Here is a 27,623-nt window from a genome sequence, read left to right on the forward strand (position 1 = left end):
ATAGCCATCCAAGCTGATGATCCCCACACAGGGTAATCATACTTGGATTAACTTCAGGTTAAAGACTAATTATTTGTGAAAAACTCCTGGTCATATAAAGTAGCATTGTCACACACAGATGCCAGCCTAGTCACAGGTCCTTCTCAAATGTAAGAGACAGAGCTCACAGAAGATATGCTGGGAGATGATAGTAACCTTGGGTCCTATTTTAAAATTCTTACAACCAAATTCATGAAAACAGCATTCTTCTGCGAGTCAGACATCCCTGGGTCAAGTCCCGATCTCTTGTGTGTGTGTGTGTTATGTTTTAAGTAGCATTGGCACCTGGTGCCTCCTCTTTCTGATGGGTATGATGATGATGCCCATTGTGTGATCTGATCTCATAGACTGGAAGTGATGTAAATAACGACCTGTCATGGTGCTGGCTATGTTCTGGGGAGCTTTGCCCTTGGGGCATGGCAGGGTCATTGCTCCCTCATAGACTCACAGAAAACTCTGCGAACCCTCTAAAGACCCATAAAAGATCAGGCCCCTTATTTTCCTAGAATCTAAGCAGAGGGGGCTCATAAGACCCTATCCTCTCCCTAAAAATATATAGATAATTTATGGTTACTGGGAAAAAACAGACATTTTCTTAAGTAGTGCAGTCACCCACAAATTACCTGTGTTCCTATGGGTAATCCCTATCCATGACCTGTGGGTAACCCCTTACTCTTTACCTGTCAGCAGTCCCTTACCCATGACCCATGAGTAGTTCCTTACCTGTGGGTAGTCCTTTTACTGGTTAGTTTTTTTTTTTTTTTTAAAAAAAACTTAATACAAGTTAGAATCATTTGTGAATAGAGAAACTTAATTAAGAAAATATCTTTATCAGATTGGCCTGTGGGTAACGCTGTGAGGTCATTTTCTTGATTAATTATCAAGTGAGAGGGCCCAGCACACTGAATGGTGCCATCCCTTGGCAGGATGCTGGGTTGTAAAACGGTGGCCGTGGTGCAAGAAGACTAAGCAATCCATGGGGGCAAGACAATAAACTGTGCTCCTCCATGGGTCTGCTTCAGTTCCTGTGTCTAGCTTCCTACCCTGAGCAGCTGCTTTTACATTTGTCAACGATCATGTCATTCCTCAGTGGTCATATCACCTTAGTGAAATAATCCCTTTCCTCCCAAAGTTGCTTTGGTCATGGCATTTATTACAGCAATAGAAATAAACAGACAGGCTAGGTATCCCTCACTCATGTTCCTGTGAGTAACCCTTCATCCATGCTCCTGCAGGTAGAGCATCATCTGTACTCCCTCATCTAAGCTGCTGTGAATAACAGTATGAATTCATGCTTTGATCTATCCTTAGAGTCCTACCTGGAGTGAATAGATAGGGCAGGAAGAGTGCACACATAATTCTGCACAAGATAGATTTGGAGACAAGAAGGAGAACACTAGTACTGTTGATATAGGATTAATTATTGTGGAAGAGACTGTATGCAGACTCAACATCTGATGATGGGGTAGTCCATATAAAAAGTGATTTTCACAGATGTGTGTGTCTGCGACCTTGAGAACCACAAGATGATGGTTGCCATTACAGACCTGCAGTAGCTGAGAGCTTACATCCTGATCCAGAGGCACAAGGCAGAGATTAAACTGGGCCCTGCATGAGTGTTTTTGAAACCACAAAGTCCACCCTCAGTGACACACTTCCTCTAACAAGATCACAGATCCTCATCTTTCCTAAAATATTTAGTCCCACCAGCCAGGGACTATACGCTCAATATTTGATCTTGTGGGGGCCATCCTCATTCAAATCACCACAGGTCATACGAAAATCTATAGACTTTGTGGTCTATTATAAATTAGCCTTTTTCATGACTGTAAATCTTAAGTGGTGCTGCATTTTACAACAAGTGCGTCTTGCTACACTTCACGGGGAAAATCTCATGCTCCAACACGGTGTCTGAGTGTTTAGCCACAGATACTAGAGACAGTACAGAGACTGATATATTGTGTGAGTCACTAACCCTTTTCTTATTGGTATGTGAGGTTAATCTCGGTTGTCAGTTTGATTGGATGTGGAGTTGACTAGAGACATGATTTAAGACAGGTCTGTAAGGGTATTCCAGTACTAACCCAGGGGGAAGCCCCTTCCTCAGGGGGCAGCACCTCCATACTACCAAGGTATAAAATGGCTGAGCGAAAAGAAGGGTTTTCCCTTGTCTGCCTTTGCTCCTTGCTAGTGAGTGCATTTACACTTTTTCTATCTGTTCTGTTGCCACCTTACCCTGACATCAGAACCCACACTGCACCCAACCCCAAGGTGCTTTGAGAGGCTCACCGAAGCTGAGAGGTGGGAACCAAGTTGACAACAATGCCAAGGCAGTTTCTACAAAGCTGAGATGCGTGTGTATGTGTGTGTGTGGTTTGTGTACATGTGCACATACGTGTGTGTGGGTCAGTATGTGCACATGAGTGCCAAGCGGTAACAGAAAAGACAAAAGAGGGCAGCAGAATTCCTGACTTGGGTGCTGGGAACCAAATTCAGTTCTGTCTGAGAGCAGCAAATGCTCATGATTGCTGTCCAGCCCTAGCAGCTTAATTGCTTAGTTGTTGCTAGGTCTTTATCAGTTATCCATGAACATCCCTCCCAGCACTTACTTCTTGAAGTTCTGTGCTAATATTGACCACATTGCAGTAAGATCCTAATTGCAATCTCTAAGCAACTCCAGTGGCCAAAATACAATGATGGTTTAGTTCTTTAATCTCCTGCCAAAATGAAATGTGCTACCTTGGAAATTAAAAAGAAGCGTTTGAGACTAGCTTTTGAAATTGCTCCTATTGAGAATGAACTACGGACGTGGTGGCTCAAACTCTAGGCAGACAACAGTCATAAGAATTGTATATAAAGAAAGCAGATGGGCATTAAGAAACAGAAAAGGTAGGGGAATATTTGTGTGTGTGTGTGTGTGTGTGAGTGCACGCGTGTGCGCTTGTACAAGTACATGTGCATCCATATGAGTACGAATGTGTGTACATATTAGTATGTGTTCATGTGAGTGGAGGCCAGAGGATGACGACATCTATGTCCTCCTTAGTTACTCTCCATCTTCCTTTTCGGGAAAAGATCTCTTACTTATGACCGAATCTCTGATTTGGCTGGACTGTTTGTCCAGAAAGACCCCAGGATCTGCTCAACTCTGACTCTTCAGTAATGGGATTATAGGCACATCTCTTTTCATTTTTTTTAAAGTGTTGCTTTTCCACAATTAAAGCCTAGTCTTAATGCTTGCACAAGGAAGGGAATATACTAATGGAGATCTCTCTTCAGCCTGGGAGAGAAGAATTTGATCTTAGAAAACAGATAACTAAATTGAAACCGTAATAGGGAAGACAAGAAGAAACAGTTCATTCATGGCTGCGTTGAGTCAGAGCAAGTGCACATGCGTCATGGCTATGGGTCCTGGGAAACCCATGGGTTTCCTTTACTATGCAGAGAGGCTGAGTATGCTCAAAGACTAAGAAGACTGGGTGTTTTAAAGAGAAATACTATCAGGGCAAGGACCACAGGGGACAAGAGGTCTGTATTAAGAGCCAGATTCATCTGTATATGCTTGACAGTAACTAAGCCAAGCCTGGAGCCTCTCAGAAGCCTGGTAAAAAGTGACCAAAGACTGTCAGCTCCTGAAAAGAAAATCTGCAGACTGGCGCATCTGTGATCTTCATGCCTTTCTTAAGTTGATACAGATACACACATCCATGGGTGGCTGTACGATGTCATCTAGGATGTGAAGTGTTTTAATAACGGTTTTAAGGACTTTTGAAGAATTTGAATGAATAGCAAGCATGTAATCCCAGCACTCTGTAAGTGCAGGCAGGAACAGAAGCTTCATACTATATAGCAAGTTCGAGGCCAGCCTGGACTACAGGAGACCTATATTTAAAACATTGAATTAATATACTGACAATATTCAACTTAGGAAGTTAACTTGTAAATATTTTTTATTATTGAGCATTTCAGATATCTCCACAATGAAATACAACTGTATCTTCCTCCATTTTTCCATTTTTAACTCTCCTGATAACCCTTCTAACATAACCCTTCCAATACCAATTATTTATTTATTTATGTATGTATGTACATATGTATTTATTTATTTATTTATAGCTCATCAAATCCAATTAGTGCTGTCCTTATGTGCACTGGTGTGGGGCCACCAGCAGCCACACGCTCAACAAAGAATGATTTTCCTTCCCCAAGAAGTTACCACTTGCTGGAAGCTCCTCGGTCGGGGCTTGGGTCAAGAGAGCACCTCCCCCATCAGTGTGTGCAGGTTTGGCTGGCTTGGTTCTGTACAGGCCTTGGCCAGGTAAACCTCAGTCACTCTGAGTTCCTGAGTGCAATAACCATTCATGCCCAGAAGAGAGCACTTATGAAATTGATTTCTGAGCCCCGTAGTTTTAATTTTGCAATTTAATTCCAATAGTTCTACAAATTAATTTCTTAAATCCAAGGACTTAGTCTCTTCCTGTTAAGCAATAAGTTATCCTCAGAATAATTTGAGGAGATGACAGCCTCTGCTGTTATTTCGTGGCCGTGGGCAGCTTTGATGAGAGGACAGTCTCTGCTGTTACTAAGTGGCCGTGGGCAACTTTGGTGAGAGGACAGTCTCTGCTCTTATTTCGTGGCCATGGGCAGTTTTGATGAATGCTTTTTCCCACTTCTGTAATAGAACTGACACAAAGGTTCAATGAGACTTGGTGCCAAGCAGCAGCACCGTGTAGACCTGGTCAAGGTTATTCTTGTTTTTCAGCATCCAAAGCCTTCTCGTGACCTTTCTTTCCAGGGTAGAGATTGGTGGGATTTCAAGTTCAGGGACTGGGCTTTTTACTCTGTAGGGTGGGGAGCTGTGTCCAACCGTTAGGGCAGTTAGAGTGCCCTGTGGGTAGAACCTGGCAGTGAGAGGTTTTCGGGGGAATACTCATGTGGCTTGAGGGACTTAAAATACTCTCCTATCAAGGCTGCTCAAGGCTATCCAGTAGCAGGAAAAGGGTCCCAAAAGCAGGCAAAAGAGCCGGAGATAACCCCCACTTCCACTGTTAGGAATCCCACAGAATACCAAGCTACAAAATCATAACATACACCAGAGGTCCTAGCTCAGACCCCTACAGACTCCCTGGTTGTCACTTAAGTCTCTGTGAGCCCCTATAAGCCCTGCTTAGTTGATCTGTGGGCCATGTTCTTGTGGTGTTCTCAACCCTTCTGGCTCCTACAGTCCTTCCTCCTCCTTGCTCAGGGTTTCCTGAGCTCTGCCAAATGTTTGGCTGTGGATCTCTGCATTTGCTACTATCAGTTTCTGGGGGAAGCCTTTCTGATGACTATTGGACTAGGCTCCAGCCTATGAGTATAGCAGAATATCATTAGGAATCCTTTAACTGACTTTTTTTTTCTTCTTTTGCCAGTCACATCACACATTGAGGGTTTTATTTGACTTTTCAGAAGAGCAGATGCGTTGTTGTAAATACATGTAACACTGTTGACATTGCTCTAGAAAACCTATCCTCAAACCACAATCATCTGTCTACCTGGTCTGAGCGTTAAACTTCAACCTGTCCCCCGGATTCCCACACCTCAGTACTGCACAGTTCTTTGGTGGTTGGAGAGAAGCCAGCTGGGAAGCAATGCTCTTGCTTGGGGCAGAGCAGCTTGGTGATGACTTGGGTATCCACAGAATGATACCTGGTAGTGCTCATCACTTAACTCAACCTTACTGGTTTAGAAGTGACTTTTGTCTCCATACTAGGAGGAAGAAGAATAACAGTGGCTAACTCATGGAAAATGATGGATAAACTGTGTATGGAAAGTTTAGTGCTAAGGGAAGATTAATGAAAAGGGAGACTACTGAAAGTCAAGGGAATTCTAAAAAAGTATCTCAGTGATAAAACAATGACAACAATTTACTCACCACCAACAAAAACAGACATTTAAAAAAAAAGAAGAAGAACAGAGAGAGATGCTGGAGGCTCCCAGGCTTCTTTGAGATGTTAGATGCCAGAACATAATGAAGCAATGATTACAGCAATTCAACAGAAAAGGTGATGCTCCAGTTCTTTCCTTAGCCAAACTGTCAATCATCTGATAACAAGAAAAAAGGATGCACGGCTCAGGAATACAATACTTGTACATGTTTTTTTAAAAGCAAAAACTGCTTTAAGAGGTAAACAATAAACTATACAAGTGTTGTTGGAGGCAGTGTGTTTGTTTCCCACTGCCCTGACCCAAAATAATCACACTGAAACTATACTGTTTGGCCAATAGATTAGGTGTTTTCTTTGGCTAGCTCTTACATCTTAAATTAATCCATTTCTATTATTTTATATTTTACCATGAGGCTCGTGGCCTACTGGCAAGTTTCCCGCTACTGGCTCACGTCTTTCTCCTGTGGCAGTGGGTACATGGAGTCTCACTGATTCCACCTTTTTCCTCCCAGCAGTTAGTTTAGTTTTCCCACATAGCTCTCTATTACAGCCTAAAGCACCTTCTTTATTCATTAACTAACAAAAGCAACACATATGCAGAAGGACTTTCCACACCACACAAGAGATCTAGTTAAAGCCAATGAAAAGTAACAGTAAAAACAAATAAACAGGAGAAAGAATCAAAAACTGAGGCATGATTCTATAGGCTAGAAAATACAGTAAGATTTGTATTTAATTTCAAAAGTTTATTTTGTGATAAATACTAAAGACAAAATATCAGGTAATTTAATTAGATTAAAAGGCATATAAATTAGTACTGACTAACATATGCAAATTAAATCAATTATACAAAAATAGTTTATAAATTTCTAGGCAAATTAACCTGAAAGACTAATTGCAGCATATATACATATGCATATATATAGATATATGCATATATAAATATGCACAGAAAGCATATGCATATTTTGGCAAATTACCAAAGTTGGTCTATAATGAGTTAGGCAGTATGAATACACCGATAACTTTAAATCAAAAGATTGTCTGAAGAATTAGATCCAAGGAAAGTACCAGCTAGCTGTGTTTGATAGTCCTTCAAGGGATAGATAAAGGATGTTTTTCAACATGACAGAGCATAGTAAAAGAAGCTGCTTGAAATAATCATTTATTTTCCTATGGGTAGTATAAGCCTGTTAGCCACAACTTGAACATATTGGAACAGAATTTTTTAAAAAGTGACTGGAAATTTTTGTAGATAAAGCAAAAGTCATTTTTAAGGTTAAAGTAAAAAGCTTAATTAATGTAATAGAAACTTAAATTCAGCAGAATATTGACTAAACAGAGTTTATCCTAGGAAGACAAGCATGGAAACACATTAAAATCTATTATTATTATCACCCATGGCATTAAGAGGTTAAATAGTAAGACAAGTTTCATAATTTTCAAATATTTATTTTGTAAAATAAATAACATAGATCACCAAAATAAAACTAATAAGATCATATTATACTTTGTGATGGGTACTCTCCAATGTCTCCTTGACTAGATTTATAGTCACTAAAAGACACACCTTTGGGTGTTGTATTTGTATTGAGACTGTTTCCAGAGAGGCACACCTGAAGAACATCAGCCTGCAATGTGGGTCGACCCATCCTATAAACTGTCTGAAAAAAAAGGAGGAAGCTGAAGACTCTGCTTCCTGACTGCAGACATGGCGTGACCTCACACTCTCACTACCTTGCTTTCCCTCCACAGACAACATACATACTTTTGAACTCGTGAGTCAAAATGAATTCTTGTTTCCTTTAAGTTGCTTTTTTCTTGCGCTATCATAGCAATAAGAAGAAGATCTATTACAGAAAATTGATTCTGAGAATTGCTGTCGCTGGGCCTTTGGGACTGGTTTGGAGAGGGAATGTTTTTGAAAGAGTTTGGTGCCGCATGCTAGAGACTACTTAACAGAGATAGTTGCAAGGCTTCATCTTTTCCCTTCTGGGTTTCGATCTTCCTTTCTCGTTGTCCTCCTAACCCTCCCCTTTTGGACAGGGATGCTATTCTGTTTCCTTTTATATTAGAAGCAATATTTTAAAATGTATTCTATAAGAGCCATGGTTAAAAGTTTTTCTTGAGTCTTAGAAGAACTTGAGGATGAAACCACACCTATTTCTCCTAAGGTCTCAGGACCCTATAATTTTTCTCCGAGCTAATCGATGCTTTGGAATATTTGGGGTGTAGTTCCAATGGGAATTGTCCCTGGCAGACTTGTATTTCAGTACTTGGTCCCCAGTGGGTGGTGCTCTTTGTAGAAGTTATGGAATCTTTAGCAGATGGTGCCTGTTAGAGGAAGCACACCACTGAGGACAGGAATTTGAGAGGTCATAGCTTTGCCTCATTTCCTGTGCTTTCTGCTTCCTGTGTGAGGATGAACACGTGATCATTCAGCTTCCTGCACCCGTTACTGTATCGTTTCTTGCCTATTATGGTGGAGTCTATCCCTCTGGAGTCATAAGCCAAAATAATTTTTTTCTTCGTTCTTTCTTTCAATAATTATTTAATTTAGGTCAGGATAGTCTGTCACAACAACAAGAATGGAAACTAGAGCAATCACAGTGGGCAATTTATTTTCCATTTTATCCTGCAGTGAATGGCTGTTGTTATGTTTAGTAAAACAATCACTGAGAAATTTTTGAATGTCATTCTTGATACCTGAATTCTGGTGATTAAGTTTTCTAGGCTTACATTCATATATCACTACATCACCTATAAACAACACAACTATTGTACACTTTCTACCATTCACGCCTTTTATTTCATGTTGTTTATTTTCTAACAATGCTTCTTCCTCATGTTAGTCATGTGACCACTTAAGGACCCCAAGCCTACATCCTCTAAGACTGAGAGCATAATATGTTGACAGTTTTTATGAGGATCAAATGAGAACATGTCTCGAAAATGTTCAATAAAGTACTGGTGCAAACATAATTGCTGAGAAAATTCTAGAATTCAGCAGGCAGATGGTAAATCATCCATCTCAGGAGAAGTTAATCAACTCCCCAAATCAGTATATATATATAGTATGCATAAGTATGTGTTCTGTGGTTTTGTTTGTAAGAGAAAAATCATCAATAGCCACATGTCAAAATAGATGACAGATGGAATACACTATTATACATTTAAATCATGTGATCCTCACAGACATTTTTAAATACATTATGTAGTCATTCATTCATTGCTATATAAAGCTTGACAATACATCTAACCAAAGGACAAATAAAGAAAATTTACAATTCCAGTTTGGCAAAAGTTCTATGAATATAATTATATTAATTTCAAAGATATATACTAAAATAGCAGTGATGATTCTTGATGATGGCATAACTTCAAGGCCATTAATTTTCTTTTTTGGGACAGAACCTCTCTGTGTTTCCATGGCTGTCCTGCATGTCAGTTTTCAAGCCAGTGTGCTGGGGTTAATGGTATGCATGACCACACCCATCTTTTAATTAAAAAAAAATGTGTATAGGTGCTTGTCTGCATGTATGTTTGTGTACCTTGTGCCTAAGGAAGCCAAAAGAGGGTGTCAGATCCCTTGGGCCTGGAGTTACATTATAGATGGGTGTGAATTGCCCTGTGGGTACTGGGAATCGAACTCAGGCCTTCTGGAAGAGCTTTCAGTGCTCTTAATCCCTGAGGCATTTCTAGCCCTAAGGCCACTGATTCTTGTGGTTGTTTTATCATTTGGGTTTTCCAATAATTCTATGGAAAATGGTAACTCACTGTATTAGTAGAAATGTTGCAATAATCACTTGGCGACCCCTCTGGCACACTGCAGCAGTTTGTCACCTGTCACTGTCCTCTTTATTGACAGATTTGACTTTTGGAGGCAGAATTTCATCAGTCAGCATTTATACCTCAATCTTTCACTCTCTGTTTTAAAAAAATATGTTTTCAATTCTTATGTTATTTACTTTTATTGTGTTAATTTATATATGCATAAATGCTACAGTATGCTTGTAGGGATCAGAGAACAATTTTTAAGGGTCATTTATCTCCTTTTACCATGTGTTTTGGGGATTAAACTTAGATCATCAGGCTTGCCTAGCAAGGTAAAAACCTGCTAAGCCATGTAGCAGGCCCTTTCGCTTATGAAAACAATGTTGTTTGACAAATTGAGTCCACCCATACACAGGGATCAGTTCTCCTTGCATATACCAATATGTGCAGTGAAGATTTGCTTTCCCCTGGGAGCCAAGCTGTCTTGGGTGAGGTTTTTCTATCTCAATTCTTATCATCCAACTAACATCTTTTACTGGTGGAGAACCCAGGTACTCAATGTGATATGACAGTCAGTGTTGATTATCTCCTAGAGTCATCTAGGAGACCTTTAGACATGTCTGTAGGGTATATGTGTAGTAAGAGAAGTGGCAGGCTGCCCGGCTAGCTTATTCCCCAAAATAACAACACATAAATTATATTCATTCAAACACTGCCTAGCCCATTAGATCTACCTCTTACTGTTTAGCTTTCACATCTTGATTAACCCATTTCTATTAATGTGTATCGCCACTTGACTGTGGCTTACTGGCATGAGTCTAACCACCGTCGTCTTGGGTAGGAGAAGCATAGTGTCTGACTCATTGCCTTCTTCCCAGCATTCTGTTCTTTCTACTCCATCCACTTAATTTTCTGCCCTATTAAAAGGCCAAGGCAGTGTCTTTATTAACCAATGAAAGTAACACATAGACAGATGACCCTCCTACATCAACTATGTGTGTTAGGGTTGCTAAGAAAAGGGCCACCCTCATGTGTGCAGCACTCTTTCCTGGGCTGGAGTCACAGACTTTATCAGTGGGGGTAAGTGAGCTGAGCACTTGCATCCCCCTCTCTCTCTGCTTTCTGACTGTGGGTGCCACATGACCAGTGGCCTCACAATCTTGTAGGAGAGGGTGTTCTGATGTGCTTGCTAACTTCTTCCTCTTAAGCATCTCGGTTGTGGGTGTGACTGAGAGTGGTGCCACTAGTTGCTGGACTCAAGTGTAGATAAGAGGATCTCTCTGGTCACCTATTCTGTCACTGCTGAGGAATAGTGTGAGAGAGAGGTGGAGAGAACCAGGGTATGAGGTTCTGATCATTTATTCCCATGAAATGAGAAGAGCAGGGTCATGGACAATCCTTCCCAAGGATATGACTTCAAAGGCATCTCCCTACTCCTAAGCATTGCACTTTGGGGTATCTTAGGAGCCCCTGTGAGCAAAAATTTCCCTGGATGATGTTAAAGTGTGTATTAATTAAAATTAACTCTGAGACCACTGCATGCCCAAGGATGTATATTCATGCTTGCTTCTACTTCCCATTACAAATTATGTCTAGCCATATTTTCTGATATAGCCCACCAGAGATACTACAATAAAATTAAATGACAACATTAAGATACACTCAATAATAAAATGTCAGGAACACAGAGATGCCCCAACTTGGATGCAAGTACCCTCTAATCATCTAATTCCAAGGGAGAAATTGTCCAAAAATTAAATTGCCTTGCAGGTTCAAGTGCAAAGGAATTAACACCAGAGATCAAATGTGTTTGCCCTTGTGAATTAAAAGTCAAGTAGAATTAAAGTTCCTCTTTATGGCTTACTTTGTTCACGCCTAGCCAAGGGTGGAGTTTGCGTGGAATGGAGATTCTGTCAGCTACCATCCCAGATATGGTTAGCATTGACCATTTCAGGGCCTCAAGTGAGTTCTTGGTCAGGAGATCCTCACTTTCATGGCTCCAACGTTACCTGGGCGCTCATGGCTAGAAGAGCTGAGGCCACCTCTATCACTGCAGTTCCTGATCCAGACAGCAGCCATTCCAGGTTTAGCTCTGCTTCAGAGCACAGGGCTCAGTGCTTCCCAGGCCACAGCAGGATGTTGCCTGGTGGGGGAGGGGAGTCCCAATCTTCTTACACTGGCCCAGTGCTGCAGCCTGTCTCAGGCTTCATTTTACTCCAAAGGAGCTGTTTGCTGAGCATGGTGTGTGATGGCTAGTGTTGACTGACAGGAGCAGAGTCTCCAGATTAGTTCTGCCTCTGGCACGTCTGTGAGGGATTACCTTGACTAGGTTGACTCAAGATGGGTAGGTAGGTCCTTCCTTTAGAGTTGATTTAGAAAAGTTTTTTAATTAATAATTTTTAAAATAGTTGGATCTCAAGGTCCAAATCAGGAGCAGAAGGAGAGAGAGCACGAGCAAGGAACTCAGGACCGCGAGGGGTGCACCCACACACTGAGACAATGGGGAGGTTCTATCGGGAAGTCACCAAGGCCAGCTGGCCTGGGTCTGAAAAAGCATGGGATAAAATCGGACTCGCTGAACATAGTGGACAATGAGGACTACTGAGAAGTCAAGAACAATGGCAATGGGTTTTTGATCCTACTGCACGTACTGGCTTTGTGGGAGCCTAGGCAGTTTGGATGCTCAGCTTACTAGACCTGGAAGGAGGTGGGTGGTCCTTGGACTTCCCACAGGGCAGGGAACCCTGATTGCTCTTAGGGATGATGAGGGAGGGGGGCTTGATTGGGGCAGGGGGAGGGAAATGGGAGGTGGTGGCGGGGAGGAGGCAGAAATCTTTATTAAATAAATAAATAAATAAAGGAGCTTCAAAAAAAAAAGAAATTCAAAAACAATTCATTTATTGTATTTCATGGATGAAAGAAGTCTAGATTAGGGTTTTATCAGGAAGCCGTTGAATTTGTGTTGGTTTTCTGGAGTCTTATTCCCATAAATTAACTCAACTAAAAGAAAATCTCAAGGAGAGAGAGGCCCTACAGCATTTCTGCTTGCTTATGTGATAGAGAACAGCGTGGGTGATAGATTTACCCACAACACTTTGTTTTGGGTCTCTTACTACTTCAATTTTATTTTTTCATTTAGAAATGTTCCTTCTTGCTGTAACCTACACAGTTTCGATCTTTACTTACCTGGGATGACAAAGGAACGAAGAAAAGACAGACACGCAGGTGCACGAACAGAAAAACTGGGATCGGGTGGGTCATGTACTCTGATGAAGAAGCACCAGCAGCCCAGAAACTCTTTCTGCTTCATAGGCTGCTAGGGTCTATTTGCTGTATAGGCCTGAAGGCAGAGGAGACCGGTTCTACTATCTTGGTTGGGGGGTCTCTGTAGGGGAACAGTCCTGGAGGAGGAAGCTGCAGCTGACTGTCGCTGCACACTACAATTTTAGCTAAAGGTTAATCATTCATCACACTTGTGCTTGGACCAAAGATTTACCATTCCTCTTAATCTGATCCAGCAAAGGCCTTACCTTTCCCACGGGTCTGAGGCATTGGGGGTTTTGACATAGCAAGGCTCACATCAGTAACACACACTCAGGACTTTTATCTGCCCCCAACACTTCCCTACTTAGGACAAGCACTTTGCACAATCAGACCCTCAGTAATGGCAGTCACTCTGGGAAGAACATAATTGACTTGAATTTATTTGTGTGTCTGACTACGTGTGTACTTGTGCATGACATACAAGTGGCAGTCAAAGGTCACTTGTTGGTCCTTGCCTCTCACCATGACTTTAGGAAAGTCTGTTGTTTTTCTGCTGTATATGTAACCCAGGCTGGCAGGTCCACACAGTTCAGAGATTCTTCCAGCTCCCCCTCCCATCTCCCTACTGGACAGCTGGGATGACAGATACTCATGCTATGTGTCCAGTTTTGACAGGGGTTTTAGAGATCTGAACATGATCTTCATGGTTGTGCAGCAACCATGGAGTTATCTGTGAAGCCCTTGACTGCATTGGAAAGCAACTGGTATTGTTTACCTCATGGAGTGTAAATGAGCCACAGAAGGAAAGATTCTTCTCCATCATTGACTGCTGCTTGTAGGCATGGACTTTGTAGAAAAATCAGGACCAGAGTAATTCAGGAAAAGCCAGAACAACTGCATACAGAGTTCATGAAGCATGTTAGAGGCTAAATCATCACATCTAACTGAATGCGCAGCCAGCGTTTTTAGAGGTAGAACTTTATCGTCAGGGCTCTGTATCTCTCTGCTAACACTAAGACCATAGGTGGTGACTCGTTAAAGTCTAGCATTCCCATACTGTTTCTCTGAGGCCAGCTTGAGGGGGAAGCTCAGCCAATCACATCTGGCTACGGTGTGGCCGCCTGGGGCCAGGTAGAAAAACCTGGAGATCCAGGTGAGCTGGCTCTATGCGCGGAGTGATCGCCTGGCCCGTTTGGACTTCTGACCTTCTCCTGTAGCGTGAGTTTCCTGGTTTTCAATTATTAAATTATATCTGTTGTTTTGAGCTGGTCTGTTTATTTAGGCGTACCGGTTGAATACGTGTTTACCATCTTCCTTCTACATTTTTGCTAAGACTTTTGCTGAGCCTTCTGGATGGAAGTCATGCTTTATAGGTATGCCGTGTCCCAAACAGCTCTTATCAGTGGACTAAGACACATTAAGCCACAACACCCAGCAAGGTAGGAAGCCCAAGGCCACTGGTCCCTATCCCCAGCAAAGGTAGCCTGAGAAAAAGCCAAGAGCTAGGTCGTATGTTGGTAAATACTAACTAGCTCTTCAGGGGAATAAGAAAACCAAATGAATCTGATATATAGTGTTTTCTGAGTTCTCTGTGGATAGTTTTATTGCATGTTCTGTGCTCTACTTTAAAAAAATCCTTGTTTCACTCAAGGTAAAAGTAATTCTATATTTTGTTTTAGGATTTTCTCTGTTAATTTGTATGTTTGGTGTATAATAATTCTATTTGTTGTAAAGATGATCTTTGTTTGTGGCTTTCCTCACTAAATCGGTTTTCCAGGACTGGGGCGGAGCATTGCTGATACTGTGCTTAGCTAGCAGGCAGAAAGCCCTGCGCTTGATTCCCAGCACTTGTAAAGGCAGGGGTGTAAGCATTTTAAGCACTTCCTCTACCCTATCTGCAGTTTGAGGTTAGTGTGGGATACATGAGATCCTGTTTAGCAGCAGCAGCAGCAGTAGCAGCAGCAGCAGCAGCAGCAGCAGCAACAGCAACACAATCAATGGTCACACTTAAATGTGTGCTGCTTGTTGTGTTGGTCTGTGTGCACATCCTCAGGTCACTGTACTCTTACACTTATGATTACTTTAGCTCTGTAATAAACATTGAAATCAAATAGCATGAATTCCTGAAGCTTGTTCTCTTTCAAAATAGTTTAGACTCTTCTAGATCTTTCATTTTTGCACATAACTTTGCAGGAAAGCTGCCTTTCCTCCATTCTTGTTCATTTCTCAAGGAGCCCTCTCCAATACCCCAGAAGTTGGAAGCTGAATCTCATTTTCTCCTAAAATATAGGACACAGCTAGGTCCTGTGATTGCTTGCCTGGGAGGAAGCAATGGGAAGAGCTAGCTTGCCGCCCCTCCCACAACCCCCTTCTCCCCTCCGTAGTACCTTTTCCACTCTCAGGTTCTGTTGTGGGCAGTCTCCTAAGACAGAAGCAGACAGAGGAAGACTGGTGAAGTCTAAAGGCGACTTCTAACACCATGCAGAGTTTTACAAGTCCTGGACCAGGAAGGCTGCCCTCAACCTCAGAACAGAGGCATACATGTCTGACTGTCAGGGAGAAGGGAAGGGCCTGAGGAGAGCAGCTGTCCCCATGCTTGCTACTCGCTTGTCACCTAGGGGAATATAAAAGAGAAAAAGGACAACATTGATCACATTTCTGACTGTTGTGACAAAATATGTTGTGATAGTAACTTTAACGTCAGGAAGCGGGGTTCATTCTGGGTCACAGTTTGAGGATACAGTACATCATGGGGAAGAGGTGTGGTCATGATGGCAGTAGCTTGAAGTGGCTTGTCACATTGTGTCAACAGTCAGGAAGCAGAGAGAAACCTCAGTCCATGGGATTGTGCTGCTCATGTTAGGGTGAGTTTTCCAGCTTCATCTCCCTCAAAGGTCTAACCAGAGGCTTGTTTCTCACGTGACTCTAGATCATGTCAAATTGACAAATTATATCAACCATCCCAGTGATGGAGGAGCAGAGAAAGCATGTGCATGATGCAAGTGAGTGCACATATACAGCACACACACACACACACACACACACACACAAAATCAAGCAATCGGTAATATATAATACAACTTTAAAGAGACAAAGTCTTGACTGGAAAAATGAGGTAATGGATAAAACATTTGCTTCACCAACCTGATGACCTGGATTCAGATCCATGAAACCCACCTACAAAGTCAGATGCTGTGGTACATTCCCATGCCCAAGATCACATGGCAAGATGGAAGGCAGACACGGGAGAATCATCTGCAGTTTAAGGTCAGCTGGAACATGCAGAGCCACAGGAACAAGTGAGACCCTGCTTCCAACAAAGTGGAAGGTGAGAACTGACTCCCTAAAGTTTTTCAGACCTCTGTATGCACACGATGCTATATACATGCCTTCACTACCATGTGCATTCTCCCCCCCCACACACACCCCAAAAATCCCGAGTCTTCTAATATGCGATGCACAGCCCAGATGTACTGACATTGACCTCCTGAATGTGTGGTGTTAAATACTGAGGCAGGTGTATGACCTGCATCCATGCTCACCACACAGGTGGCCTGAATGCACCTTCCTCTCCCTTTTTAGTTCAGCTAAAGACAGATTTGTTTGCTTCCTGCTTGTCTTGGTGATGAGTCAGTGATCTGAGATCCCCTGGGAAGATTGTAGAAGCAGTCTGGGTTGTGGGCTGGGTTGTGTTGTAAAAATCATCAGGTAAGGGTTGGGGGTATGCCTCAGCTGGTAGAACATTTACCTACCATGTATAAAGCATTGTGTTCCATTCCCTGAACCATATAAACAAAGCCAGTGGGCCACCCATGGTCTTAGAACTTGGGAGACAGAGATAGGAGGGTCAGAGTTCAAAGTTATCCTTGACTATAGGGAGAGTCTCAGGTCAGTCATTGCCTTAGGAAAACAACAACAACAACAACAACAACAGAATGATTTGGAGGCCCTGCCAGTGTTCTGGGGGTTTGCAGGATAGACCTTCTGTAGTGACTTCAGCCCCGCGGTAAACATGGAAACATGAATATCAAATATTAAAGATCCCAGCAGATGCCAGGCCCTTAGGGATGTGGCGCTTAAGAAGTTAAGGATGTTTAGAAATCCCAGGCCTGTCAAAATAATGAATGCCACTCATAAACCTTTTAATTAGCTAACCTGGAGAAAAATCTCTGCCCCTGTAGAGTGGACGTTTTCATATTATCCTGAATGCAAACATCATCTTATCATAGGCTGCAGTTTAAATGTTACTCCATATCTTTTCTTGGGTTGAGGTGCTGTTATTGACTATGCAAAAAGCAGCCAAAAAAAAAAAAAAGAACTTAATAAAATGTGACAGCAGGCAGCTCTCCCTGCTGGCAGAGATTAAGTGCTGAGCGCTTGGTGTTTCAATTACCTAAAACTAATGGAATAAATATTTTACAATATTATTGCCTTTTGGGGGGTAGAACACTCCAAAGAAAAAAATACATACACAAGATGGGATTCTGTTCCTTTCTTAATGAAATAATTGAAAATGTATTTAGTACCTGGTTGTGATTATGAAAAAAAATAAAGATAGTAGCCTGGTGTGGGTACAAGGGGACCAGGACATAATTTCTTGTATGCACGGCCTTCTCTGCTGTCATTTGCCTCCAGCATAATTCTAAAATAATGTCCTCTAACTGTATCCATAAAACCATTTTAGCTGAGCTCAGATGATTTTACCATGGCATAAATTTATTAGGGTAATTTTTTTTTTTTTAAACAGAAGGCTAGTCAAGATTTTCGTTCTTAGAGACCACTATGTGATGGTGTAAGATATTACCAGGCTAACTCTGTGTGTGTGTGTGTGTGTGTGTGTGTGTGTGTGTACTTGCTGGTGCAGGTGGTCTATGAAGGTCATATATTGATGTTGATGTTGGGTATTTTCTTTAATTGCTTGCCTCCTTAAATTTTTAAATAGAGTACCATTTATTTATTTACAATCTCAGGTTGTAAATAATGTATTTTAATCATATCCATCCCCAACTCCTTTGTCCCCTTCCCATGAGGCACCCCAATATGTCACTCCCTCCCCTTATGTCATATTTCTTTTTGAATGGATCCAATTGAATATAATCAGTACTGCCTGTTGGGATGGTGGCTGATCTTGTTTCTTGTTAGCTTGGTCTCCACTTTGTTTTTTGAGATAGGTTCTCTCAATGAACTTGGAGCTTACTCTTTGGGCTAGGCTGGTTGCCCAGCAAGCTCCCCAGAACCAAGGCTGCAGGTATGTATGAACAAGTAGTCTTCCTTAATGAGGGTTCTTGGGTGGGGACTGAGGTCCTTCTGTGTACGAGGCAAGGTCTTTACTCCCAGGGCCATTTCTGTACCTCCCTGTTGATTACATGTACACGTGTCTGTGAGTCTGGCTTTCTAATTGGGTTCCTGTGATCCTGGCTAATGCCTTTTCTCATCTCTCTACCTCCCCTCCCTCCCCCTCTCTCTCTTTAAAAGGATGGTATTCCTTCATCACCTATCATAATCTTCCATGGAAGATCAGGGGCCAAAGATAAGTCATGATGAGCCAGCTTCAGTGTCCAATATTCTGACATATGGAAACATTCTATCTTTCCTTTGTGTATGTTGTACTTTCATTATACCAAATAAAAGTAATATCAAACTCAAATCAGAAATGGTTGGCATAGCTGCACAATGTCATTTTATATCCAAGAGGCTTCATTTTTCTTTGATTATTTATTGTTTGTATGTGTGCATGTATACATATGTATGTTTCTACTTAGGAAATTTTCATACTGTACTGAATAAAAAATAGTCATTATTTTTGAAAAGATTTTTCATGCTATGCACACAGCATTCTCAAATGACACCCCAATAGAAGTGTAAACTTTATGTGTTTTTTTCACATTTTCTTTGTCAGTGCTAATAGAACATAATTTGTCATGGATATGCTTACATCTTTTTGTAGGGAGAAATAATTCAAAAACAAAAGATTTTCTGTTTTACTGATTTTTCTTAAAAACCAAGAATCTGTGTATACTGCCAAATTTATATGCATTGTATGAGACCTATTTTTGAAATTAATTATCCAGAATGATTGGTTTCACTCAGGATAAACATACTTGACTACATGGATTTGTTGGACAGTTACCCATTAAACAAATACATTGTTGCTAAAATCCATTAAGGTTTGCAAACTATTATGTAACTGTTACAATATTGCAAGCTAATATACAGCAATAACCATTATTAAAATGTTCATTATATGTACAAGGAAATAGAAAAAGGCAAGATCTCCTGGGTAAGCTGGGAGCATGGTGACCATGAGAGAGGGTAGAAGGGGAGGGGAAAGGAAGAGAGAGGAAAAAAATATATAGCTCAAGATAAAAAATTTTTAAAAATTCATTATATTTAATTTGTGTGTATGCACATGTGCGTGTTTTGTGTGTATGTGGACATGTAAGGGTCAAAGGACAACTTGCAGGAGTCACTTCTCTTTCTCAACCCTGTGGGTCAGGGTGGGTAGGAACTTCACCCCAAGTCATCAGACTTGGTGGCAGGCACCTGTCCCTGCTGAGCTGCCTCACTAGCCCGAGTGTAACTTTTCAGCCACTGATAATTGCTGTGAGTCCTTGGTTTAGAAACCACTTTGGCTGGTTTTTACAGAGCAAAGCTCAGAGTGCAGGCCTTAAAACCTGGGAACTCTGTCCATCACCATGAGTTCAGTTTGTTCCCTCAGTCTGATTGCTTCTGAGAAACTCTACTTCTTCTCTGCTTATTTTTTATCTTTAAAAATAAATTTATTGATTATTTGGCAATTTTGCATCATGAACTCCAAGCACCCTTATTTCCTAGTCCTCCCAGGTCTACCCACCTACCAAGGGAGCCACCCTAAAAAAGAAGAGGAAAATGAAAATATATTTAAGAAAAAACATATGAAAAACCATTTTGTTGCCCATATACTCATTGGAGCATGGTCAAACTACTGGTGGCCAGCCTCTTAAAGAAAACTGAGTCTTGATTTTGAAGAACACATGTAGCAATGTTCTGACTGTGTTAAGAACATATGAGATAGAGCAGGCCTGTGGTGTGAGTGCCACAGGAGCAGAATTGAGTCAGTGACCTACACTGGACTGGGCCTGAGACAGCGACCTCCATGGAAGCAGGAGCAGATCCAGAACAGGGACATTTGTGGAAACAGGACTGAGCCAGCAACCTAGGCAGGAGCAGGCCTGAGACAGTGAACTCCACAGCAGCAGGAGCAGAGTAAACCCTGGGAGTGCTGAGCAACATCCAGGAACACAGAGTGCCCAATAGGGTGACTGGAACCATGGCTCTTGACTGCACCACGAGGAGCAACCATCTGAGCCTTGGATCCACAGGCACCTGGAAGATTAATCATCAGAGTCTCAGACAGTCCCAACTACACTGAGTAGACAAGGTAAAGACACATGCAACACCACAAAGAGCAATATGACACTAGTAAAAACTAGTGACTTTACAACATCAAGACTTGAACAACCAAATATAAATAAAGCAAAATAAAATAACTTAAAAATAACTTTAGGAGAATGTTTGAGGCCCTTAAAGAGGAAATGAAAAATTCCCTCAAAGAAATGGAGGAAAAGACAAAGAATTGGAAGACTTCAAAAAATCCAGTAAAGAAAACCAAAAAAAGCAATCAAACATATGAAAGAAACTACTCAAGACTTGAAAACTGAAATAGAGACAATACAGAAAACACAAGCTGAGGGAATTATAGAAACAGAAATAATGAGAAAAGGATCAGGAACTACAAATGCAAGCATAAACAGCAAAATACAAAACATGGAAGAAAGAATCTCAAGTGCTGAAGATACACTAGAGGAAATAAACTCATCAGTCAAAGAAAACATTAAATCTAAACAAAGCATAACACAAAATATCCAGGAAATATGGGACACCATGAAAAGACCAAACCTAAGAATAATAGGTATAGAAGAAGGAAAAAAAGTTCAACTCAAAAGTACAAAAAATATATTTAACAAAATCATAGATGAAAACTTCCCCAACATAAAGATATGCCTATGAAGATACAAGAAGCTTACAGAACACCAAATAGAATGGAAGTCCCCCGCCACATAATAATCAAAACACTAAACATACAGAATAAAGGAAGAATATTAAGAACTGCAAAGAAAAAAGGCCAAGTAACATATAAAGGCTGTCTCTGCCTCCAAGGCTATTCTCTTTCTTTTTTTCTTTTTTTTTTTTAACTCTCAGAACTTTAACCTTTAGCCTATATATATTTTCAACATACTGTAAACCATTTAGAGGTTTTCTTACTCTTTGAATCTCTCTTTACTGTATATCTCTCTTTTTCTGACCACATGGGTCTTTAATCTGCTAAGGAATATGGAGAAGTTCTTTGCCACAACTCTATGGCATTTCAAGGTCCTTGCTAGCAAGCAAGCTGCAATGCTGTGTCCATAAACAACAGTCAAAATCTCTTATGGCGTTTTCTTGCCAGGAAGCAAGCTGCAACAATGTATCCATAGCTCCATAGTCCTGACAGCCTGCTTGAAAGAGTCAAGAGTTTTCCCTGGCAGGAAGGCCCAGAAAGCTGGCATTTTAAAACAGTGGCAAAAAGTTCACTTCCTATTGCCCATGGATCAAGATGTAAAATCATTAGCTCCTTCTCTGGCACCATGTTGCCTGAATGTCGCCATGATCTGCCATGATGATAATGTACTAAACCTCTGAAACTTTAGGCTAGCCCCATTTAAATATTTTCCTTTATAAGAGTTGCTGTGATCATGCTGTCTCTTCATAGCAACAGAAACCCCTTATAAGATAGGCCATGGCTGGGTCAGTGGTCCTGCTGCAGCTGGGATCTATGTTGATGTCCGTGGCCTATTTACCACAGAAGGCTCTGCGGATGCTCATTGTCTGTATTCTGAACCCATGTTGATGGTAGTGGATTGTGCTGTCACCAAGGGCCATGTTAATGTCTGTATTCTGTCCTGACACTGGAGTCCATGCTGAGGTCCATGGCACATGCCGTGCCAGAGACCATGTGGATGTCGGTGGTCCCTGGTTCGTGCTCCAGTTGACCGTAAAGGGCAGGGAAACTACTTTTGCTTTACTGAGAAACTCTGCTTCTATGATGAAATCCATGCTGCTATCATCTCCCTCCTTAATCTCCAGGGAAATGATCTTGGAAGTGGCTCTTTTGAAATCATTTCTCAGGACAGTAGACAAAATGCTCAGTGGAGGAGGATGGACAGCCAGGCCTCTTTCTTCTTCTTTTTTTTCAAAACAGGGTTTCTCTGTAACTTTGGAGCCTATTCTGGAATTCCCTCTGTAGACCAGTGTGGCCTCAAGCTCACAGAGATCTGCCTGTCTCTGCCTCCTGAGTGCTGGGATTAAACCACCACCACCACTTGACCAGACAGTCCTCTTATTCTGCTACTTAGTCTCTGTTGGTTTCCTCTTAGTTTAAAAATTAAATGTATCTCTTTGTAAACTAATTCCTGTAGTGTAAAGGAGAGAATCAGTCAAAATACAGAAGGCCAGTGACTGTAGGCATTTGCTGGTTATACTTATCTTTGACTTCTCTGATACTGTGCGCCCACTTTAGATGAAAAAGTTCAATGTGATTCAATCAGTCAGTCCTCTAAGAATTTAAAAGCCATAGATGGTTACCTTTGTAAGTGATTAGGAATGTCCATGAGATTAAAATAAAATTAGATAAAATTGAAAGACATACAGTGCATATTTTGATTTTAGCATTGCAACAACAAAACAATTACATAACAATTATTTTAAAATGCATCTCTTTCCATCTTGTAAGGCCTCTATTATTTGCTCATCCTTATTCTAGCTGTTTTGAGCTATTATGGCTGCCCTGGACCATTGTAGCTAACTTCTCTTTCTCTGGAATGCTTCTTCTTTTCTGTGGTTTTACTTTAAGGCTCATCTTCTCTCAGAGTCCTTCCTTGCCATATTTTTTAAACCCATGATCCTTCATGGAATTTTCAAATATCTGATGTACTTATTGATTGATTTTTGGTTTCCTAACCTTTGTCATTTACTTTTAATATATAATATATTCTGATTCCATTTGTTTGCACACCCTTTCCTATACTTTATCCATCCTCAACAATGCAATCCTCCTACCACCAAGTTCCTACCCCATTTCACATCTTCTGTTTTTATTTTGCTTTATGATCCACTGGATTTGCCTAAAGTTACCCTGATAAGAATGAATGTGCAGCTGCCTAATGAACCACAAACAATTCAGTGGTGGCTGTGTCACTGAAAACAGTGACTTCCTCTTTCCCAGTATCTTCAAGTGCCATTAGCTCCCATGAGCAGGGCCTTTGAGCCCCACCTCCATCTGTGAATGCTTATGACCTGACGTGTTGACCTATGAAACAGTTTTTGTGAGTTTCATGGCCATATCACTCCCAGAAGACAGTGTGTCAACAGTTTCCTATCATGGTCTGGCTCTTACATCTTTCCATTCTCTTTTCTCTGATGTTCACTGCCACGTGTCCCCTCCATATTGTGAGCTCCCAGAAAGCAAGCACCTGACTTGACTATGGGCCCAGTTCCTAGAGGCTACCTGGTACTTCATTGGTTCTCACTTTATATTTCTTTACTGACAGAATGAATTGAATAAATGACCTACAGTTTCTCTCAAAATTCAAAGATAGTTTTCACTATTTGAATACAATAAATCAACTCTTATTTATGCAATTCTAGAGTAATGTTTTCTTTTGCTTGATCATTCAAATTCAGAAGTGGGCAGCAGTTGTACATAATACAGAGGGGGTAGTTGCAAAATGAATGGGGGAGGACGTGATTTCTTGTGATTATCAGGATGAATAGCATTTGCTTCCTTTTGGTAACATGAGCTAATATAGCAGTTACTTTATGTGTGGGAGAACCACTGTGGGTTTTTATCTCGGAATCGCACACTGGAGTTCAGGGCCCTTTGCTAGGTTTATGGTGAACTGTCTTATATTACTTAATGTACTCAGAAGTGCAACATACAGGTAAGTTTCAGTTACAGAACCTGTGCAAAGTGTAGATATGCCCACTGTGGTAGGTTGAATAATAATGGAACCATAGGCTCATATATTTGACTACTTGCTCTCTAGTTGGTGAAACTGTTTGGGAAGGATTAGAAGGTGTGACTTTGTTGGAGGAGGTGTGTCAGTGGGTGCAAGCTTTAGGGTATTAAAAAAAGTCCATATCATTTCCAATTCTTTCTCTCTCTGTCTCTCTGCTCATGTTTGTGGATCATAATATTTAGTCTCAACTACTGTTCTAGTGCCATGCCTGCCTGTCTGCGTGCCTCCATGATTCCTGTTGTGATGGTCATGGACTCTACTCCTCCAGAACCATGATTCCCCCCAATGCTCTGTTTTATAATCTGTCTTGGTAATGGTGTTTTGCCACAGCAACAAAAAGTAATGAAGACACCCAAGTTCAATATTTCCCTGTCATTATTTAGCATCTAGTCCCTTATCCTAACTATCTTTGCCAATTTTACATAGCCTAGAGGAATGTGAGAAATCTTGGAGACTTTCTTATATCAGGGTTGCCTGTAGAAATGTTGTCTCTATTGTTAATGGATATGGGAGGGCCCAGCCTACTGCAGACTGGACCATCCCTGCACAGTGGGGTCCAGTAGATGAGAAGCCTAGATAATCATGAACCTGAGAGTGAGTAGAAAGCAGGGTTCTTCCATGTTTTCTGCTTCAGCTTCCTGTCTTGAGTCCCCACTTTGACTTCCCTCAGGGGTGAATTGTGGCTGAAGGTATGAGCCAGATAAACTCTTGCCTCCCTAAGCTGCTTTTGATTAGAAAATTTCTTTCCCCCACAGAATAGACAGGAAACTTGCTAAAATGGAAGGTGCTGAAATATCTGTGCTTTTTTCTTTTAATTTTTCAAGTCTAAAGACCATTTCTCAGGGTTCTGCGACCTACTTTTCCCTCAAGACTTAAGTAACATGCACCTGTTTCTCAAAATGCCTCTCATTGTGTTTCTACTCCTGGGACAGCTGGTACCTTTTCCAGTGGCTTATGCTTTTCATTCAATACGAAGCATGTGGGCCAGAATTGCCTTCTAAAAATAGAACATCTGGATCTACAAAATTTCTGAGAAATCTGTAATAGATACCAGAAACACAAACTCTGAAGAATGTAAAAGTCATCTCATGTACATGTTTAGGAAAAGGCTCTTTAGACTAAGTGTTTGAGAAACAATAGATGGCTATTCTTAAAATCAGATTTTATTACAAGTCTCTGAAAAAATGTAAACATAATGCTGAAATTGAAGAATTTCATGACAATTCCCCAGCCCTATTCCAAGTTACACAACAGTGAGAGATGTCTTTAGACTGAATGTATGGACTGATTTCCAAACATCTTCCTTAAGATCTTCCTAGGTAAGCAAGTCCCATACTTTGGTTTTGTCAATGCTGTAGAGCTATGGTCCTGTTTGGATATTCTTTCAACAATACCATCTAACTACTTCTCACTCTTCTGGGATCCCTCACACCTCCAGTCTCATAAAAGTTGCTAACCTTTCTCGAAATAACTGATGGTTATTTGACATATACCCTGGAGTTTTGTGACTTGCTTGGAATAGATGTGAATGGAACACAAAGACTTTCACCACTAGCTAGTGACCCAGTGAGTTGGTTGTGATCCCTCACAGGAACAGAGATCACTCATGGGCATTTTATCACCACAAACACCATCTCAGTATAAATGCTGACTCATGGATACTGCCTCTCTGGAGCTCCCGGCATGATTGAAAGTCCACTTAGCTGTTTAGAGTCTCTTCCTTGCAGCAACAGCATATTTCTTGGATAAATGGGGAGGGGGTTATGAATATGTAAGCTCTATTTCCTTCCTCAGAGTCCCCCACCTCCTTCTAGGTGGAATCAAACACAGAAAAATTGATGCTATCCTTTGACAGTAACAGAAGAGAACAAATTAGTCTCTCATACTATTTTAGTTATCTGATAAAGGCACCAAGGAGAAAATGTAAATCCTTTTTGACACAGCAATGTTTCAATTAGGATAAAATTGCTATAAAGCACACATGATTTGCGAGAAGAGTGAACCAGGAGATAAAATCAAAATCTAGAAAATCTTCCAAGAATAGCAAGAATGTAACCTGCTCACTGGAGAAACGATGGATTATTGAATATGTACCATTATGGTGTCTAGGCATTGAGAAACTTTGGCGGTGATAAAATAATTCTAGATGGATCAATTGTTAAATGCAAGAGTGAAGCCCCTGTGAATATCGTGTGAAATGCCGTGGTTATTTGGGGGCTAAGGAAGGTACTTTACAATAGGATACCTGAGGTTGTATTGAAGTTCTCACCTCAAAGGTAATAAAAGACAGTGTATTATGGAGCCAAATAAGAGTGACCATGGCCCAGAAACAAAGATTTAGGTTACATTAAAAATGATGTCCTACTGTGGAAATGGTCACAGGAGGTAACAATAAATTGAAGTGTTTACCAAATATAGTGGTGGGAGCTTTGGTAAGTGGGTTACAGCAGACTGGAGAAAACCCTGTTATGGGTTCCAGATGCTGTTGAGAGTTTTAGCTTTAATTGGTGAAAGCTATTGGTTGTAACAGCCACACGACGTTAGGTCAGACACAGGTGCCAGCAATGCATGACTTTTAAAGCAACTAAAGACAGCCCAGGATAACTTGGTTCTGGTCTGCAACAATTTAGCTTTCCAAAATCTCCAAGTTCAGCCATTTGACTTGGCAGCATCTTTTTTTTTTTTTTTTTTTTTTTTACAGATTTTTTTTTACTTATTTATTTATTTTTATTCTTTTTTAATTAAAATTTCCACCTGCTCCCCATTTCCCATTTCCCTCCCCTCCTCCCAAATATTGCCCTCCCCCCACTTCCCTCCCCCTATCCCCACTCCTCTTCTCCTCCCCCCACTCCATTCCCCCTCCCTCTCGATACTGAAGAGCAGTCCAAATTCCCTGCCCTGCGGGAAGACCAAGGTCCTTCTATCTACGTCCAGAAAGGTGAGCGTCCAAACAGGCTAAGCTCCCACAAAGCCAGTTCATGTATTAGGATCGAAACCTAGTGCCATTGTCCTTGGCTTCTCATCAGTCTTCATTGACCGCCATGCTCAGAGAGTCCGGAATCAACCCATGCTTATTCAGTCCCAGACCAGCTGGCCTTGGTGGGCTCCCAATAAATCAGTTCCACTGTCACAGTGGGTGGGTGCATCCCTCGTGGTCCTGATTTTTTGCTCATGTTCTCCCTCCTTCTGCTCCTCATTTGGACCTTAAGAGCTCAGACCGTTGCTCCAAATTGAGACTCTGTCTCTACCTCGATCCATCGCCAGATGAAGGTTCTAAGGTGATATGCAAGATATTCATCAGTATAGGATAGGGTCATTTCAGGTTCCCTCTCCTTAGTTGCCCAAGGTACCAGCTGGGGACATATTCCTGGACACCTGCGAACCCCTCAATAAAAAAATGGGGCACTGATCTGAACAGAGAATTCTCAACAGAAGAAATTCAAATGGCCAAAAGACACCTAAGGTCATGCTCAACCTCCTTAGCGATAAGGGAAATGCAAATTAAAACAACTTTGAGATACCA

The sequence above is a fragment of the Chionomys nivalis genome, chromosome 5, assembly GCF_950005125.1.
Source record: "Chionomys nivalis chromosome 5, mChiNiv1.1, whole genome shotgun sequence".
Classification (NCBI taxonomy): Eukaryota; Metazoa; Chordata; class Mammalia; order Rodentia; family Cricetidae; genus Chionomys; species Chionomys nivalis.